At 36.5% G+C, this 17830-nt stretch overlaps 2 pseudogenes; both read left to right on the top strand.

The window, feature by feature from the left end:
* Nucleotides 1–4229: 4229 nt before the first annotated feature.
* LOC112132398 (RING finger protein 11-like) lies at nt 4230–5011 on the top strand (annotated as a pseudogene).
* Nucleotides 5012–15114: 10103 nt separating this feature from the next.
* LOC100434848 (telomeric repeat-binding factor 1-like) lies at nt 15115–17529 on the top strand (annotated as a pseudogene).
* Nucleotides 17530–17830: the final 301 nt, after the last annotated feature.

The following is a 17830-nucleotide window of genomic DNA, read 5'->3' as shown; positions in this document are numbered from 1 at the left end:
CTTCATATTAATAGTCCAAAACAAGCTATTAAATCTTCCTTATAACAAGCAACAATATGCCAGAACACTCGCTGTGTATTTCATACTTTAATAAAAAGGATGTATAAACACTAAAAAAATTATTTTAAAAACCCATTCCTTCATTAATAAACATCATGTTCCCCATTCATATGACAAAATTTGGCACTAGTCAGAAGCTGTCATAGGAGCTGTTCAAAGATCAGAAATTTTCAGGTTTATCTCATCTTATTTAAAAACGTTACATGCATTATGCTTGCAGCCAGATCATATAGTCCCTTTAAGACAATCAGAGATTCACCTGAATTAGTCCTACTTTGGAAAGTCAGTCTTTTAAATGGCATTGTTAGAATATCATACAATAATAAAACAATATGAGAATATATTTGTTTCTGTTTGAGGCTCTACTAATATTTATTATTCACTTTAAGAAAGACTTGAATTGTAAAAACATAAAATAGATACAGTAAATTCTTTATATCTTTTATATTCTAAATGATCTATATATTATTTAAAAACAAGATAGTATTAATTATAGAAAAAATTAAAAAGGGGTTTCATTTAAAACTGATGTGTTTATCTGGGAATTATAAAAGAAAAATTTAAAAGATGATGTAAAATTAAGTATTAACAGAAAATATTAAAAAGGCACCCTGAAAATTCTAGGTTTAAATATAGGTAATTGGAGAACCTACAGGTCATAATGTAGTAAGTCTTGATTTTTAAAAGTCAACAAAAAATGTTTCCCTCTAAAATATACTCTTTCCAATTTTAAGGTAAAAATGGAGAAAAATAGAAATCATTAACAATGCATGGGCCAAAAATTAGTTTAGAATAAAGGCCAATTACAATTATGGAATCTGCATCTGTTCATTACAAACTTTGTCAGTTTTCCAGAATATGAGGCTAGGCAGTTTTTACAAATGACGTAAATGGAAATGTGTTCAGAAACGGCTAAACAATGTGTGCAACATGCAAAAAATGTGATGTTACAGCTACAAAGGAATTCACTCTTCTTCACACTACTATTTATATAGACTTCTCTTGGTTCTATTTCTATGGACATTTTTCTTACTCTGTATAATTTTGCCAATTAAGAGACTGACTCAACATTCTTTGAATATTTGAAATTTCTACAAATATGAAACATCTCCTACCAAGGTGTATAGAATGGCTTACAAAGAATTTAGATGACTTAGAAAAATTGCATTAAATTTCTCTGATAAATGTGTGGCAAATGTTTAGATGAGTAATCTTCTTAAGGCTATTTCTAATCCATGGGCTCAGCTTTTTGGGCAATCAATGGACTTCTTAGGACATGCCATATTTAGCTGAGAAAAGGCTGTCCAGGTTAGTGAGAAAGAAAATTCACTTGGGGCATATCAAGTAGTCCAAAAGTGACAAAATAATATCAAATATTAACAAAGAAATAAGCGTAAAGAGAGTTAAGCAGGTTTTTAAAAAATCAGATAAGCATTTCCCATAGTCTCTTAGAAACTGAGAAAAATAGGTTTTTATCATTAATAAGTTTCAAAAATGTTGGGTATTCTCCCATCTCTAAGAGATTCATGGTATGTAATTAACATATTAAAGGCTCCGTGAGCTAAGTCCAAAAAAGAAAGCAATTTAATTTTTGTAGATGAAATCTCTACCCCTTTTTGAAAATTTCAACCCACATATTTTTCCACAGAAGACAATTTGGAAAGGCTTTGATAATTTTAGATATTTAGGCAGTAAAATGTGACAAGCAAAAATGGCCCACATATGAAAAATGACTAAATTTAAAAATCATCTAAAAGAATTGAAAATAAAAGAAATAGAAAGGTGGGCCCTTCCTTGGGTATTATTCATTTATTCAACAAATATTTACTGAGTATTAAGTGTGACAAACATAATGCTAAACACTAGGTACACAGTTTTGATTTTCTAAAACACTGCTTCTGCCACCACTCTCACATCTCCCTCCCAAAAGGAGTAGAAGTCTTTATGAGAGATACTTCTGTTACATGAGTAAACTATCAGTTTCAACCCAAATATAGTGTTAACCTAGTTTCACAAGCACTGGCATTAGTAAAGGCACTTAACAAGCAAGAAAATATTAATAACTAAATGCTGATTATATAAGTTTTTTCTCAAAACTGAAAACTGAAGATATTGAATATCTGCCCAAATTAAACACTAATAAAGTGATGCTGTTGATGACATAATGTTCTCAGTGACGGGCATGAGACATAGGATAATCTAGATATGAGCTATCAGCAATATATGATCAGTAATCTTTGCTTTTTAGGACCCTAACAATGATACAAATATTTTAAGTAGCTTTAAGATACTCAGCTGATAGAGAATGCCATATTCCATGCGGCTTTTAATTAAATGTTACCAATAATGTAAAACAATCCCATTTTTACCAGGAGACATATTCAGTCGATAAAAACCTGCTTGAAAGGCTTCACTGGTCAAATCTAGGATAATGTAGCATCAAAATAACTAATGATAGTAATGGATTCTTTTTTTTTTTTTTTTTTTTTGAAAGAGAGGGTATCACTCTGTTGCACAGCTTGGAGTATAGTGGCACAATGATGACTCGCTGCAGCCTCGACATCCCCAGGTTCAAGCGATCCCTCTGCCTCAGCCTCCTGAGTGGCTGGGACTAAAGGTGCACGAGTCCCTATCAATAGTAGTCAATAAAGGAGAAGGGATAATTCTTCCCGAAAATAGAATCCCAACTAATAAATGTGGTATATATATTAGAAGTGTTGTGCGTGTGGGGTGGTGGGGGAAGAATCACCATTTATCATGAATAGAATGACTTTTTTTTTTTTCTTTTGAGTCAGAGTCTCGCTCTGTCGCCCAGGCTGGAGTCAATGGTGAGATCTCGGCTCACTGCAACCTCCACTTCCCAGGTTGAAGCAATTATCCTGCCTCAGTCTCCCGAGTAGCTGAGACTACAGGTGCGTGCCACCACATCCAGCTAATTTTTGTATTTTTAGCGGAGATGGGATTTCACTATGTTGGCCAGGCTGATCTTGAACTCCTGACCTCACTTTTTAATGACCATTTGTCATAAAAAGAAAGTGAGGAATTATCCCTTTTTGGTCTTATTGGTCACATGGATGAAGATGATCATCTGTTAATCTCTGCTAATCCATAAGAAAGACATGACAACTAAACACAATGAGGGATTCTGGACCAAAGTAAGAACAGTGAGGTGTTTGGCAAAATTTAGAACTTTTTTCTTTTGCTTTGAAGGACATTAGTTGGGAAATTGGCAAAATTAAAATAAGGTCTGTAAATCAGTTAATAATATTGTATCAGGCTGGGGCTCATGCCTGTAAATCCCAGCATTTTAAGAGGACAAGGCGGGTAGATCACTTGAGCTCATGAGTTCGAGACCAGCCTAGACAACATGGTGAAACCCCATCTCTCCCCCAAAAATTACAAAAAATTAGCTGAGCATGGTGGTGCGTGCCTATAGTTTCAGCTACTTGGGAGGCTGAGGTGGGAGGATCACCAGAGCCCAAAAAGTCAAGGCTGCAGTGAGCCACGATTGTGCATATTTGGGGCTGAGGCAGAAGGATCACTTGAGGACAAGAGTTTGCTTTAGGAGGAAGGCTGAGGTAGGAGGATCACTTGAGGACAGGAGTTCGAGACCAGCCTGGGGAACATAGCGAGACCCTGTCACCACACACAAAAAATTTTTTAATTAGCCAGGTGTGGTGATGTGTACCTGTAGTCCTAGCTACTAGAGAGGCTGACACAGGAGGACTGTTTGAGCCTGGGAGTTTGAGGTTAATATGAGCTATGATTGCACCACTGCACTCCAGCATGGGTGACAGAGTGTGACTCTGTCTTCAAAATAGTAATAATAACAATATTGCATCAATGTTAATTTCCTGTTTTCTATACACAGTACAATTATTATATTATGATTGTGTAAGATGTTAACATTTGGGGTGAAGGGTGTACTATTTTTACAATTTTTGTAAATGTAAATTAATTCAAAATAAAATTTAAAAAGAAAAAAAAACCACCATTTCACAAACCACCATAACTGTTTCAAGTAAGAATCATCATCAGTAGATGCTAAAACTAGTGGACAAAAGTATGAGCAACAATATATTTACATAGTCTCAAAGTATCCCACATACTTATTAATTTCAAGGTAGAAAATAAAGAAGACCGTCAGTGCACAGATCACACCCCCCCAGCCCCGGAAGATGGGGAACTGCCTCAAATCCCCCACTTCGGATGACATCTCCCTGCTTCAGGAGTCTCAGTCCAACTGGGCTAGCTTTAGCAAGGGGACTAAGCCGTATCAGGAGCCGCTGCCATATGAGGAACAGGTTCCAGCTCCAGTCTACCATCCAACACCTAGCAAACACCTATCCTAATGAATTAGGATAGCTCAAAGAATAGGCCTTATACAACATCTGCTTAAAAGAGTTTATGACTCTGGAAGAGATAGATCAGAAAAACAGATCTGGGAGTGTGTGATCTGTATGATGGACTTTGTTTATGGGGACCCAATTCAATTTCCTTTTTTTTTTTTTTTTTTTTTGAGACAGACTTTCCCTCTTGTCACCCAGGCTGGAATGTAGTGGCGCGATCTCGGCTCACTGCAACCTCCGCCTCCCGGGTTCAAGCGATGCTCCTGCCTCAGCCTCCGGAGTAGCTGGGACTACAGGGGCATGCCACCACGCCAGCTAATTTTTGTATTTTTAGTAGAGACGTGGTTTCACTATGTTGACCAGGATAGTCTCGATCTCTTGACCTCGTGATCCATCCATCTCGGCCTCCCAAAGTGCTGGGATTACAGGCATGAGCCATGGCGCCCAGCCCCAATTCAATTTCTACCGTGCATGTACATCTACCACCTGGACTGTATTATGACTGGTTGATGAGATCCTTCACGTGCTCCCCCTCCATGGAGCCAGTTGATGCAGCACCACTTTCATCCTAGGAGACTATTGAGCCAGGGTCTCTCATCTGACTTCAAGCGAACCATCATGTTGCGGGGTTTTGATCTTTCGTCACTGAGCCCAAAGAACCAGGGATTAGGAATTAAGATCATGCACAAAAGTTTCCCAAAAATTCCTGGATGGCTGAAGATGTTGGGGGGAAAGTACATGATATTTCAAAACTTAGAGAGAAAGTAGGATGGTATTTTTATGTAAGGCCTTGACCCAATGTTCAAAAATGTAACTGTATTTAGACCTTGTTATTGCTCCAGTACATAGGAATTGTGTAAAGTGTTACAGCAGCTGTATTTGTTTAAACTGTGTGTACTGAAGATAAGAAAAAGATTGTAGTTATTTTTCCTAAATGAAATAACTTTCTTCTCTTCCCCCTCCCCACCCCCAAATTCTTTTCTGATGTTACTGGCATTTGGGTCAAGGTTTTATTAAAAGCTGCATTTTATAACACTGGCGCACACACACAAAAAAGTTGTTTTAAGCTTGTTTGCACAGTTCTTTTTTTCCATTAGAAATGGAATTCATTGCCTTAGGTCCTTTTAAATAGTGTACTATTATCGTTGGGCTAGTTCTATGTTTGAAAACCAGTTTATTTATAACCTGTTAGTGCTATCTTCTGTTTGCAGTCAGGAAATGCAGAATTCAAAGTGATCTCCTAGCTTGTAAGCAAACTGAGATGCACTATCCCTTTTCTATTAAAAAAAAGTGTCAATAAACCAACTCTATTAAAGCGGGGTTTAATAATACAGTTTCCTGTGTGTTTTATCTAATTATTTTGGTTGTTAATGTGATAATTGAAAGTCAAGGTAAATTGTAAATATTAAGAATTCTGATTGAGATTGAATTATGCCACCATGTTTATGAAAAATGAAAGTGGCACCATGGTGAGACCTCACGAGAAATAGTTACTCAGCTGTAATAATTTTGATTTATTCTGTTTCCTGTGACCTCCTGCCCTCTTGTCTTGAACCACAGCAAAAAGATACTGCATCCCTCATTACTGCAATGCTGAGGTTACTGAAGTTACATAAAACACATCTCAGTCCGTTTCTTGGAAAGGTATCTGTTAAGTCCTGCTAGCTGACTGACAAAATGAAGCAGGTAGAATAAAGATAAGTGTTTCATATTTTGCACACAAATGCAGAATTTATATAACCACATGACTTCATAGTTGTGATCTCAAAAAAGAAGGAATTTCTCCATTTTTTCTTCCAGTTAATGTAAGAATACTTTAAATCTCTAGGCTTCTGAAGTGTTAGAGGTAAAGACGTAGTAGTAATGTTTTATCGATTTAATGTGTGTTTATTTTTTCATATGTACTCAAAGGTGACCTACTTGTTCACCTCAGTGACATAACAGTAAAGAAAAATCATTCATTAGAAGAAGGAAAAGTGGTCTCAACCTAATAAAGAAATCAGAAATGTTTCTTATTATTTTATGTTGAGCTGCATATTGGACTCTAACATTTTTCTACATGCAAAACACAGTGTCATGAAGGTTCTTCATAATTGCAACATAGAGGAATTTAGTATCTCTTAAGTACTTTGTAAAGATTTGACATTCAACTGTAGTATCCATACGTTGGTTAAATTTCCTTATGAGCCCCATAATGGAAAGACTTAAAGATGAATTTGAGAAAAATGGAAAGAAATTAGAGTATCAAGTTGTGTTAAACTGTTACATGTATCTTGCTTAAATTTCTGTTTATTAATTTATATCCACCCAATTACATAAAGCAAATTTGAAGGAAACAACTGAAGTTGTGAAATATTATCTGTGATAATTGCTTTTTTATTCTTGTGTTTTCTACTTAAACATGATGTCTATGTCATCAAGTATTACAGTCAGACTTTTTTTCTCGATTGTCGAAATTGGTAAATGAACTTTTTTAAAATGAAAAAAATAGCTTCTCCAACTTTACAATGGAAATAGATCAATGAACCTGCTAAATCAATGTTAACATTACCAGTAACAAGAAAAATCGATATAACGGGCCTTCAAATATGATTCACTGAAAAAGACACAAATGCATTTCTGTAGTATTGTTCCTGAATATCCAATATCTGATACTAATCTGAAGGAAACACTAAACTCCAAATGAGGCACATTTTATAAAATAACAGGCCTATAACTCTTGAAAAATGTTAAGGACCTGAAAGATAAATTAATTCTGAAAACAATTCCAGATTAAACAATACTAAAAAGACATGAAATCTAAATGTCACTTGATTGTACAATCATTCCTGAAACAGGAAAAAAAATCATCTTTTATTTACTACAAAAGACATTAATGGGACAACTGGCAACATTTGAATGTCTAGAGCATTACAAATACAACTTTCTGCAATGATGGTAGTGTTCTATATCTATGCTCTCCAATACAATAACCACTGGACTGCTGAGTGCCTGAAATGAGAAGCTGAATTTCTAATGTATTTAATTTACTTAAATAGCCACATATGGCTAGTGGCCACCAGACTGAACAGCACAGGCTTATATACTAGACAATAGTACTATATCAGTGTTAATTTACTGATTTGATGACTGTATTGAGATTACACGAGAGAATATCCTTATTTTTAGGGAAAAAACACTGAAGTATTTAGGTTTAGGAGCATCATGTGTACAACTTAAAATTTTCAAAATGTTTCAGAGAAAAGAAAGAATGGTAAAGCAATGTGGTAAAACGTTAATATTTTGAGAATCTGGGTGAAGTGTATACAGAATTCTTCATACTATTTTTGTAAGTCTACCATTATTGCACATTAAAAGTTAAGAAAAGAATGGCTGCATAAAATCAATATTATTCTCACTAAAACTTATTTGTACACTATTTTTCACTTTGTTCTTGAAATGTGAGTGTTCAACTGTTAATTCGATTTCATTTTTTAAAAAACTCCTCTATACTCTATAAACAAAATATTCACTCTCTGACCAAAAGTGTATAATATATTAAGCTATTCTAAACTTTTATAGTTAGCAGAAAAGAAAGAGCATAGAACTGAGATTTCAGCCTGAGTACTGAATATTTAAAGTAGCAAAGGTATTTCAAAATTAAGTTCATTGTTGGGCATGGGGACTCATGCCTGTAATCCCAGTACTTTGGGAGGCTGAGGTAGGAGGATCACTTCAGGTCAGGAGTTCAAGACCAGCCTGGGCAACAGAGAGACAGGGATCTGTCTCTACAAAAAATAAAAAATAAAAAAATTAACCAGGCATGGTGGTGTGCATCTATAGCCCTAGCTACTTGGGAGGTTGAGGTAGGAGGACCACTTGAATCCAGGAGTCTGAGGCTGCAGTGAGCTATGATCATACCACTGGACTCCAGCCTGGGCAACAGAGTAAGATCCTTCCTCTTAAAAAAACAATTAATTAGGCCAGGCGCAGTGGCTCATGCCTATAATCCCAGCACTTTCGGAGGCCAAGAGAGGCGCATCATGAGGTCAGGAAATAGAGACCATCCTGGCTAACACGGTGAAACCCCGTCTCTACTAAAAAATATACAAAAAATTAGCCGGGCGTCATGGCGGGCGCCTGTAGCCCCAGCTACTCGGGAGGCTGAGGCAGGAGAATGGCCTGAACCTGGGAGGCAGAGCTTGCAGTGAGCCGAGATCGCGCCACTGCACTCCAGCCTGGGCGACAGAGCAAGACTCCGTCTCAAAAAAAAAAAAAAAAAAAAAAAAAAAAAAGGCTGGGCACGGTGGCTCACGCCTGTAATCCCAGCACTTTGGGAGGCCGAGGCGGGCGGATCACGAGGTCAGGAGATCGAGACCACCCTGGCTAACACAGTGAAACCCCGTCTCTACTAAAAACCCGAAAAATTAGCCGGGCATGGTGGTGGGCGCCTGTAGTCCCGGAAGGCTGAGGCAGGAGAATGGCGTGAACCCAGGAGGCGGAGCTTGCAGTGAGCCTAGATCGCGCCACTGCACTCCAGCCTGGGTGACAGAGTGAGACTCCGTCTCAAAAAAAAAAAAAAAAAAAAAAGTGTAAAAATCATTGGGCATGTTTCTATCCCTGCAGAGATGGAACATATAGTGTCATTTCCACAGAGTAAAATGGAAAGCTCCATAAACAGTGAGATTTAGTGGGTTCATCCTTGGAAAATAATCAAGAAAAAATGCCTATATCTCTTGCTTATATGGGATCAACCAAATATCAATGATAATGCAAAAGTTGAACAGAAAACTTAGAAACTAAAGAAAAAGTGTCTAGATTAATTTCAAATCAGATTTCTCTTTTTCACAGTCTACTCAATCCAGTATAAGTAGGTTTCCATCATTACTTCATAAGACTATCCTCAGAAAGATCTATAAATGTACTTTTCACTAAATCCAATGATTACTTTTTAGTCCTTAATCTCTTGATAAATTTGATAATACAAACACCTTCCTTCATGAAATGGTCTTTTCTCCTGGCTTTAATAATGTATACTTTCTTGATTTTTCTCTCTCTACTCTGCCTCTAGTATCCTTGCATGCCCTCTTCCTTTAGTCATCTCTTTATTGACATTTCTCAAAATTCTGTCCTAGACCATAATCTCTTCTCATCTTATACCCTAACCTTGGGTTAGGGGGTCTCATCTCACATTCCTGGCTTCAAAAAACATGTATTGCACATATGAAAGTGAACCCAAAGATCATCCTATCCTAAACTGTTCCTGAGATTCATACCCACAAATGAACCTATGGACATGTCCAATTGGATGTCTTTCAGGAACATCTAACTCAACATGTCAAAAACTAAACTTGTTATCTCTAGCCCCTATGGCTACTGCCTCCCAGAAAACTGCTCTTCCTCTTTTCATAAATGGCACTATCATTTGTATAAGACAAAAACCTGGGAATTATCTTTTATTTCTCATTCATCATTACCTCCATTTAAGGAACTATGAAGTCTAGTATATTCTGTTACTTGAGTAGATTCTTATTATTTGCATAAGTTATATTCTATAAAATTGCTATGAACACTGAATTAGTGAACACTAAACCACTGAGGATTACATTCCTGTGAGCCTCTGGTCACAGATTTTCAGCAATCAGTCAACACACAACATTGTTAGATGTTCCTAAAAGACATCCAGTTGGACATGTTCATAGGTCTGTTTGTGGGTATGAATGAATCTCAGGAACAGTTTAGGATAGGATAATCTTTGGGTTCACTTTCATATGTGCAATACATGGTTTCTGAAGCCAGAAATGTGAGGCGAAACCCCCTCCCTCAAGGTTAAATGAGTATAATGAGAAGAGATTATTGTCTAGGACAGAAAGTGTGTTTCTGTTTAAACACACCTTTCACTCACTAACATTGAGCTCATGATTAACAGCAGTATAACTCATACCATAATGAAGCTTATTTTTATTTATTTATTTTTTTTAGAGATGGAGTCTCATTCTGTCGCCCAGGCTGGAGTGCAGTGGTGCGATCTTGGCTCACTGCAACCTCCGCCTCCTGTGTTCTAGCAATTCTCCTGCCTCAGCCTCCCAAGTAGCTAGGACTATAGGCGTACACTGCCATACCCGGCTAATTTTTTGTATTTTTAGTAGAGACAAGGTTTCAACGTGTTGTCCAGGCTGGGCTTGAACTCCTGAGCTCAGACAATCCATCCGCCTCAGCCTCCCAAAGTGCTAAGACTACAGGCATGAGCCACCGCACCCAGCAGAAGGTTATCTTAACAAACATACTTGTCCCATAAAGTACATCATGGCCTTCTTGCACTGAGGAACACTATATAGACAGTACTTTAAAAATATGGTTAGGGCCAGGTTAAACAGTAAAATTACCAATAAAAAGTGCAGATATGAGAAAAACATGGCAATAAGTAATAGGTGAAAAAGGTATTTGTTTACAGTATAAGAACTAAAAGAAGGCAGGATGTTGACTTGTTCAACCTCAGCTGGGAACATGTACATTGGACAACACAAATTTTTCTGCTGCTCTGTGTATATCCGCAAATGACTGTGAAAGTACAGCGAGTACTGATTTGGGGGTTACAAACAAATTTTAGTGAGTAGGCAAAATTGCAAATACAGAATTCACCAGCAGGGATCAACTGTTATCTGTTGAATCTACCTACTTCTCTCTATACTCATGTCTAGTTTAGACAACCCATATTGGTTATGGATTGAGCTGATAGTTTTCGAACTGGTCTCCTTGTTTCTGGCTCTCCTTTGATGTATTCTGCAAGCAGTAGCCAGAATTGTTTTTCTTCTAAAATCTGATATAATTCATGTTTAAAATGTTTCAATGACCAGCCACAGCAAAAGCCAACACTTTAACAAAATTACAATGATATGATCTTTGTCTTTTCAGTCTCCTTTCTTGCTATTACCCTTTTATCTACTGAGCTTCAGCCAAACAGAACTTCTTTAAGGTTTCTCTTATTATTGGGCTTTTGTGTATGCTATTTCTTCTGCCAATTTCATTGTTCCCTCTTCACCTGGCTAGCTCACACTAATCCTTCACATTTCTACTTTATTGTTACCTCTTCCAGAATCTTTCTGCTATGTGCTCATCCAGCACCCTATACTTCCCCTATCTTTCTTTATACTTAAAAATTCATTTTAAATTCTCTATTTAATGAATTGCTAGTTCCATGAGGACAGAGACAACTATCACCCTTTCCCCAGAGCCTAACCCAGTCAGTACTTTGCATATCCAGGTGTTCATAATATCTGTTTAATGTCAGGTGAACAAATCAATAGTTCTTCATTATGTGTGAGAAGGTGATATGTCTGCACATCTTCCTGACTGCCAGCTGATCATACTACACAAATTCTGATGATCTTACTCTTTTACTCAAACTAATTCTATGTCTACTCTGTTCTCTGTTCTACATTGTGAAGTACTCCCTCTCTATTGAAACATTCCCATTAGCACATACACATGCTATTTATTGCCCATATTAAAAATAGGAAGGATGAATGGAACCCATCCATAATTCTCTACCTTTCTTCACTATCATCCATTTTTCTGCTCCTTTAAAAAAAATCTTCTAAGGGATATCTATAGTTTATGCCTTTAATCCCTCACCTCCTAATCTCTACAAATCACCATATTGGGGATCTTCATCATTTCAATGAAATTATTTTTGACAAATTCACCAATAACTTCATGTTGTCAAATCCAATGGTCACAGGTTTATCTTCATCTTATTTGACCTCTCAGCAGCACTGTGCACAGCTGACCATTTTATTCTTTCTGAAATAATTTCTTCTTTCAACTTCTATGACACAACATTTTCCTGACTTTTCTTTTCTTGTTAACTATTTCTTATCAGCCTTCTTTGCTTGTCTTCCTCTAACCACCTTTAAAACTAAAGTTCTAAGGCAAACGGTACCAACAGAAACTATGGTGTGGTTGCAAAACACATTTCACACAAAATAGTAAATATAAAGCTTTCAGGAAAACACGGCAAATTGACCATATGCTTTTTTCTTCTCCTTGCAGAAATTCCACTGAAATGATAGTTAAGGAATCATAAAGGTATAATTCCACAAAGACAAATAAAAGAGAAAAAAAGGTCTATCAGTGGGTGAGAAAGTTCACATTTCCTGATGATATAAAGTAGATAGAGGTGTAGCAATTGACTTAGCACAACAGTAGAGGCCAGAATAAGTTATCCTGATGAGAAGAAAGACAATACACCCTGAAAATCCTAGAAAGCATTAACCCTTGGAGGCATCAAGTACCAGAAGACGGGGTGAGTGGGCAGGCTGAGAACTGGGTTCCAAGATCTTTCTTCTTTTTACCACTTCGCCAGGTCATTATTATTCCATTCCTTCTTTCTCCTGTAGTACTCTAGAAATTTGTGGGCTGGAGAATTTGAACAAAAAAGGTTTCAGACAGTGTGACACAAGACATAGAAGAAAGTGGGACTGAACTTTTGCCTTGAAAACAGGAATTAAGCATAAATGTATAAATTGAATAGTGGTACCCTCAGGCCTTGGGGCAGGATTGCTTCCTATACATTAAGATCTCTATTCATCTCTCTTTCTTCACGAATGGAACACTACATTTTAGCTAAGCATATCCATCCAGATAAAAACTGCATTTCTTAGCCTTGCTTGCTGCTGGGTATGAGCAGAATGGTGTACAACTTCTATTTGTGCCTTAAAGGAAAACAACATAATGCTCTCTACTTTCCTTTCTTCTTCTGCCTACTGGTGCGAACGTACATGTGATGGCAGGATCTAGGAAAGCCATCCTAGACCATGAGATGGAAGTTACATATTGAGAATGATAGTGCAAGAAAAGAGTAGAAGCCCAGGAATCTGACATCTTCAAACTGCCATATCGGTCCTATATTGATGACTCCATGAGAGAAGAATACATTTATATTTTTTATGTTATAGTAAACAAATCTAATATAAAATACAATACTGGAAGTGGGGTGTTACCAGAACCAAACTGAGAATATATGGTTGACCAGCAATGGTGAGGGCATAGAAATGGTAGATTGGAAAGTACATTATCCTGATTAAGCCACAGCAAATCTGGCACAACTGTATCCTACAATAACATGGAAGATAGACTATTGTAGGTGTAGTGAAATTTGTTGGAAAAACTCAGAATGTTGGTGTGTGTAGGCTGCTACTTGCCACTTTGTATCAAAGCCCTGAAAGGGAGGGAGGGAGAAAAAGGAAGAAGGAAGGCAGATAGAGGAAGAGGATGGAGGAGGGGCAAGATGAAGGGATAAGGAACGTACATAAGCAGGCTCACACTCAGGCTAGAGATGACTCTACAGAGACAACATAAAGTGAAGCTTTCTCTAGCAGCTTTTTAAAAAGTGATGTTGCAGCCACAAAAAGGAATGAGATCATGTCCTGTACAGGGGCATGGATGAAGCTGGAAGCCATCATCCTCAGCAAACAACACAGGAACAGAAAACCAAACACTCCATGAACACCCCATGTTCTTACTCATAAGTGGGAGCTGAACATTGAGAACACATGGACACAGAAAGGAGAACATCACACACCAGGGTCTATTGGGGAGTGGGGGTAAGGGTAGGGAACTTAAAGGATGGGTCAATAGGTGCAGTAAACCACCATGGCACTCCTATACCTATGTAACAAACCTGCACATTCTACACATGCATCCTGCTTTTTTTTTTTAAGAATAAAGAAGAAGAGGATGTAAAAATTCACATAAAATTAACCATTAACTATTTAAAAGTACACAATTAATTAACATTTGGTACATTCATTATACTGTTGTGCCACTATCACTTTTAGTTCCAAGACATTTTTAATGCTCAAAAGGAAACCTTATACCCATTAAGCAGTCATTCTCCATCTATCCCTTCCCCCAGCCACTGGCAGTTACTCGTTTGCTTTCTGTCTTTATGGGTTTGCCTACTTTGGAAGTTTCATATACAGTAGTCCCCCCTGTCCACAGAGGATATGTCCCAGGACCGTCAGTGGATGCCTAAAACTGCAGATGGTACCAAACCCTACGTATAGTCTTTCGAGATTTTATCACACTATTCAGAATGTGCCAAAATTTAAAACTTATGAATTATTTCTAGAATTTTCTATTTAATATTTTTGGACCATGGTTAACTAGAGGTAACTAACAGCATGGAAAGTAAAACTGTGGATAAGGGGAGACTATGGTAAATGGAATCATACCAGTTGTGATATTTATACCTGGGTTCTTTCACTTAACATAATATTTTTCAGGTTTATCCACACTATACTATGTGCCAGTACTTCATTCTTTTGCATGGCTGAATAATATTCCATTTTATAAATATACCACATTTGTGGACAACACATCTATTGATAGAAATTTAGTTTTTCCCTTTTTGGCTATTGTGAATAGTGCTGCTATGAACATTTGTGTACAACTATATATTTGACTACCATTTTCAATTCTTTGGGGTATATACTAGAGAGTTGAATTGTTGGGTTATATGGTAATTATGTTTAACTCTTTAACTCAAAACTGTATTTCCTATAACAGCTGTACCATTTTACATCCCCACCAGTAAGGTATGAGTGTTACAATTTCTCCACATTCTCACCAACACTTATTTTCTCATTTTTAAAAATTATACTCATACTAGTGAGTGTGAAGTGATATCTAGTCAATATAATTAAGTCTAGGGTGTTTTTACTGGATGTTGAGAATCATACCGTTCGGGAATGACAGGTAAATCAAGCCATTCTCAGATGAAGGAAAAGAGAGTGTGGTACTAGGAGGCCCACTGTATAAGAATAGCTAAAGTTCTCTAACCAGAAAGAACAATTAAAGAAGAAACCTTGGAATATCAGAAAGAAAGAAATATGATAAGTAAAAAACATAGATAAATACTATATATTCTATCTCTCCTCTTGAGTTTTGTAAGTTATGTTTAATGGATGAAACAACAAGTATAATATTGTCTATTATCTATATAATATTGTCTCCTGGGGCTCTAAGCATATATAGAGCAAATAATTAAGACAATTATAAATAGGAGAGGGTAAAAAAAACATAAATGGAGGTAAGGTTTCTACACTTTACTAAAACTAGTAAAATGACAACACTAGTAGACAATGATAAGTTATGTATATATAATGTAATATATAGAGCAACCTCTAAAAAACTATACAAAGAGATATTTAAAAACACTAAAGTCAAAATGGAATTCTAAAAAATTTTGACATTACCCATAGGAAAGCAGAAAAAATAAAACAGATAAATAAAAAACAGCAGAAACAGAAAAAATCTAAAATGACAGGCTAAAGTCCATAATTACATTAAATGTAAATGGTCCTACTCCATCAATTAAAAAACACAAATTGGCAGAGTGGATTCATCAACCTTTCTAATGAAGGCAGCTGCAAAAGTAGTAGAAAGTGAAAGAACAAGAAACAAAAGCCAAAATTGACAAATGGGATCTAATTAAACTAAAGAGCTTCTGCACAGCAAAAGAAACTACCATCAGAGTGAACAGGCAACCTACAAAATGGGAGAAAATTTTTGCAACCTACTCATCTGACAAAGGGCTAATATCCAGAATCTACAATGAACTCCAACAAATTTACAAGAAAAAAACAAACAACCCCATCAAAAAGTGGGCAAAGGATATGAACAGACACTTCTCAAAAGAAGACATTTATGCAGCCAAAACACACATGAAAAAATGCTCATCATCACTGGTCATCAGAGAAATGCAAATCAAAACCACAATGAGATACCATCTCACACCAGTTAGAATGGCAATCATTAAAATGTCAGGAAACAACAGGTGCTGGAGAGGATGTGGAGAAATAGGAACACTTTGACACTGTTGGTGGGACTGTAAACTAGTTCAACCATTGTGGAAGTCAGTGTGGCGATTCCTCAGGGATCTAGAACTAGAAATACCATTTGACCCAGCCATCCCATTACTGGGTATATACCCAAAGGATTATAAATCATGCTGCTATAAAGACACATGCATACGTATGTTTATTGTGGCACTATTCACAATAGGAAAGACTTGGAACCAACCCAAATGTCCAACAATGATAGACTGGATTAAGAAAATGTGGCACATATACACCATGGAATACTATGCAGCCATAAAAAATGGTAAGTTCATGTCCTTTGTAGGGACATGGATTAAATTGGAAATCATCATTCTCAGTAAACTATCACAAGGACAAAAAACCAAACACCACATGTTCTCACTCATAGATGGGAGTTGAACAACGAGAACACATGGACACAGGAAGGGGAACATCACACTCTAGGGACTGTTGTGGGGTGGGGGGAGGGGGGAGGGATAGCATTAGGAGATATACCTAATGCTAGATGACGAGTTAATGTGTGCAGCACACCAGCATGGCACATATATACATATGTAACTAACCTGCACATTGTGCACATGTACCCTAAAACTTAAAGTATAATAGTAATTAAAAAAACAATTACATGTTGACAAAAAGAACATAACTTTATGAAAAATAATTTTATATCCAAAATAAAACTCTTCAATGTCTGGCTTGAAAAAAAAAAAAGAACAATAACTTCTCAAGATAAACCTAATGATAATGATATTGAAATAGAAACTGAAGCTAATTCGGATACAAGAAAAAGGTCTCACAAGAATCTTTTCTTATCTAAGTTGAAATATGGAACCCAGCAACAAGACCTTAATAAGAAAGAAAGAAGAGTAAGAACTCTTCAAAGTGCAAAAAAGAAAAAAGAAAGCAGAAGAGCCACTTAAAGCAGAATACCTGTTTCAAAGAGTCAACCAGTAATTTCTGAAAAACATCGAGCTAGAAAAAAACAGACATGGTTTTGAGAAGAAGACAAGAATTTGAGATCTGGCGTGAGGAAATATGGAGAGGGAAACTGATCTAAAATACTATTGCATTATAAATTCAACAACCGGACAAGTGTCATGTTAAAAGACAGATGGAGGACCATGAAGAAACCAAAACTGATTTGCTCAGACAGCGAAGATTGTGTTTGTAAAAGCCTGATGAAAGGGCAGTTAAGTATTTTGATCACTGCGTTTTGTTTGAAACTTGCATCATTGATGTATTTTAAAACTTTTGTTTAAAGCATTACAGTATTTTTCTGGGACCTTCAATTAATATGAGGGCTTGTGCTATAAGAGTTACAGTATATGTTATCATTATATTCTTTAAGAACCTTATTTTGATAAAATGTAAATTTGTTGAACCTTGCCATGTTTAGTATCCCCACCCCCAAATCCTGTTCCAATGAAAAAATTAAAAGCTCATACAAAACAAAAAATCAATCATGAACTGAAGAGTAAAATGGAAAACTATAAATTATACTGTGAATGAAACCAGGTTTTACTCTGTTTTGGAAATAACTCAGATGTCCTTCAATGGATA

This window comes from Pongo abelii, chromosome 11, assembly GCF_028885655.2.
Source record: "Pongo abelii isolate AG06213 chromosome 11, NHGRI_mPonAbe1-v2.0_pri, whole genome shotgun sequence".
Lineage (NCBI taxonomy): Eukaryota > Metazoa > Chordata > Mammalia > Primates > Hominidae > Pongo > Pongo abelii.
Note: the sequence above shows the minus strand (reverse complement) of the source record. Positions and strands in the feature narration are given on the sequence as shown.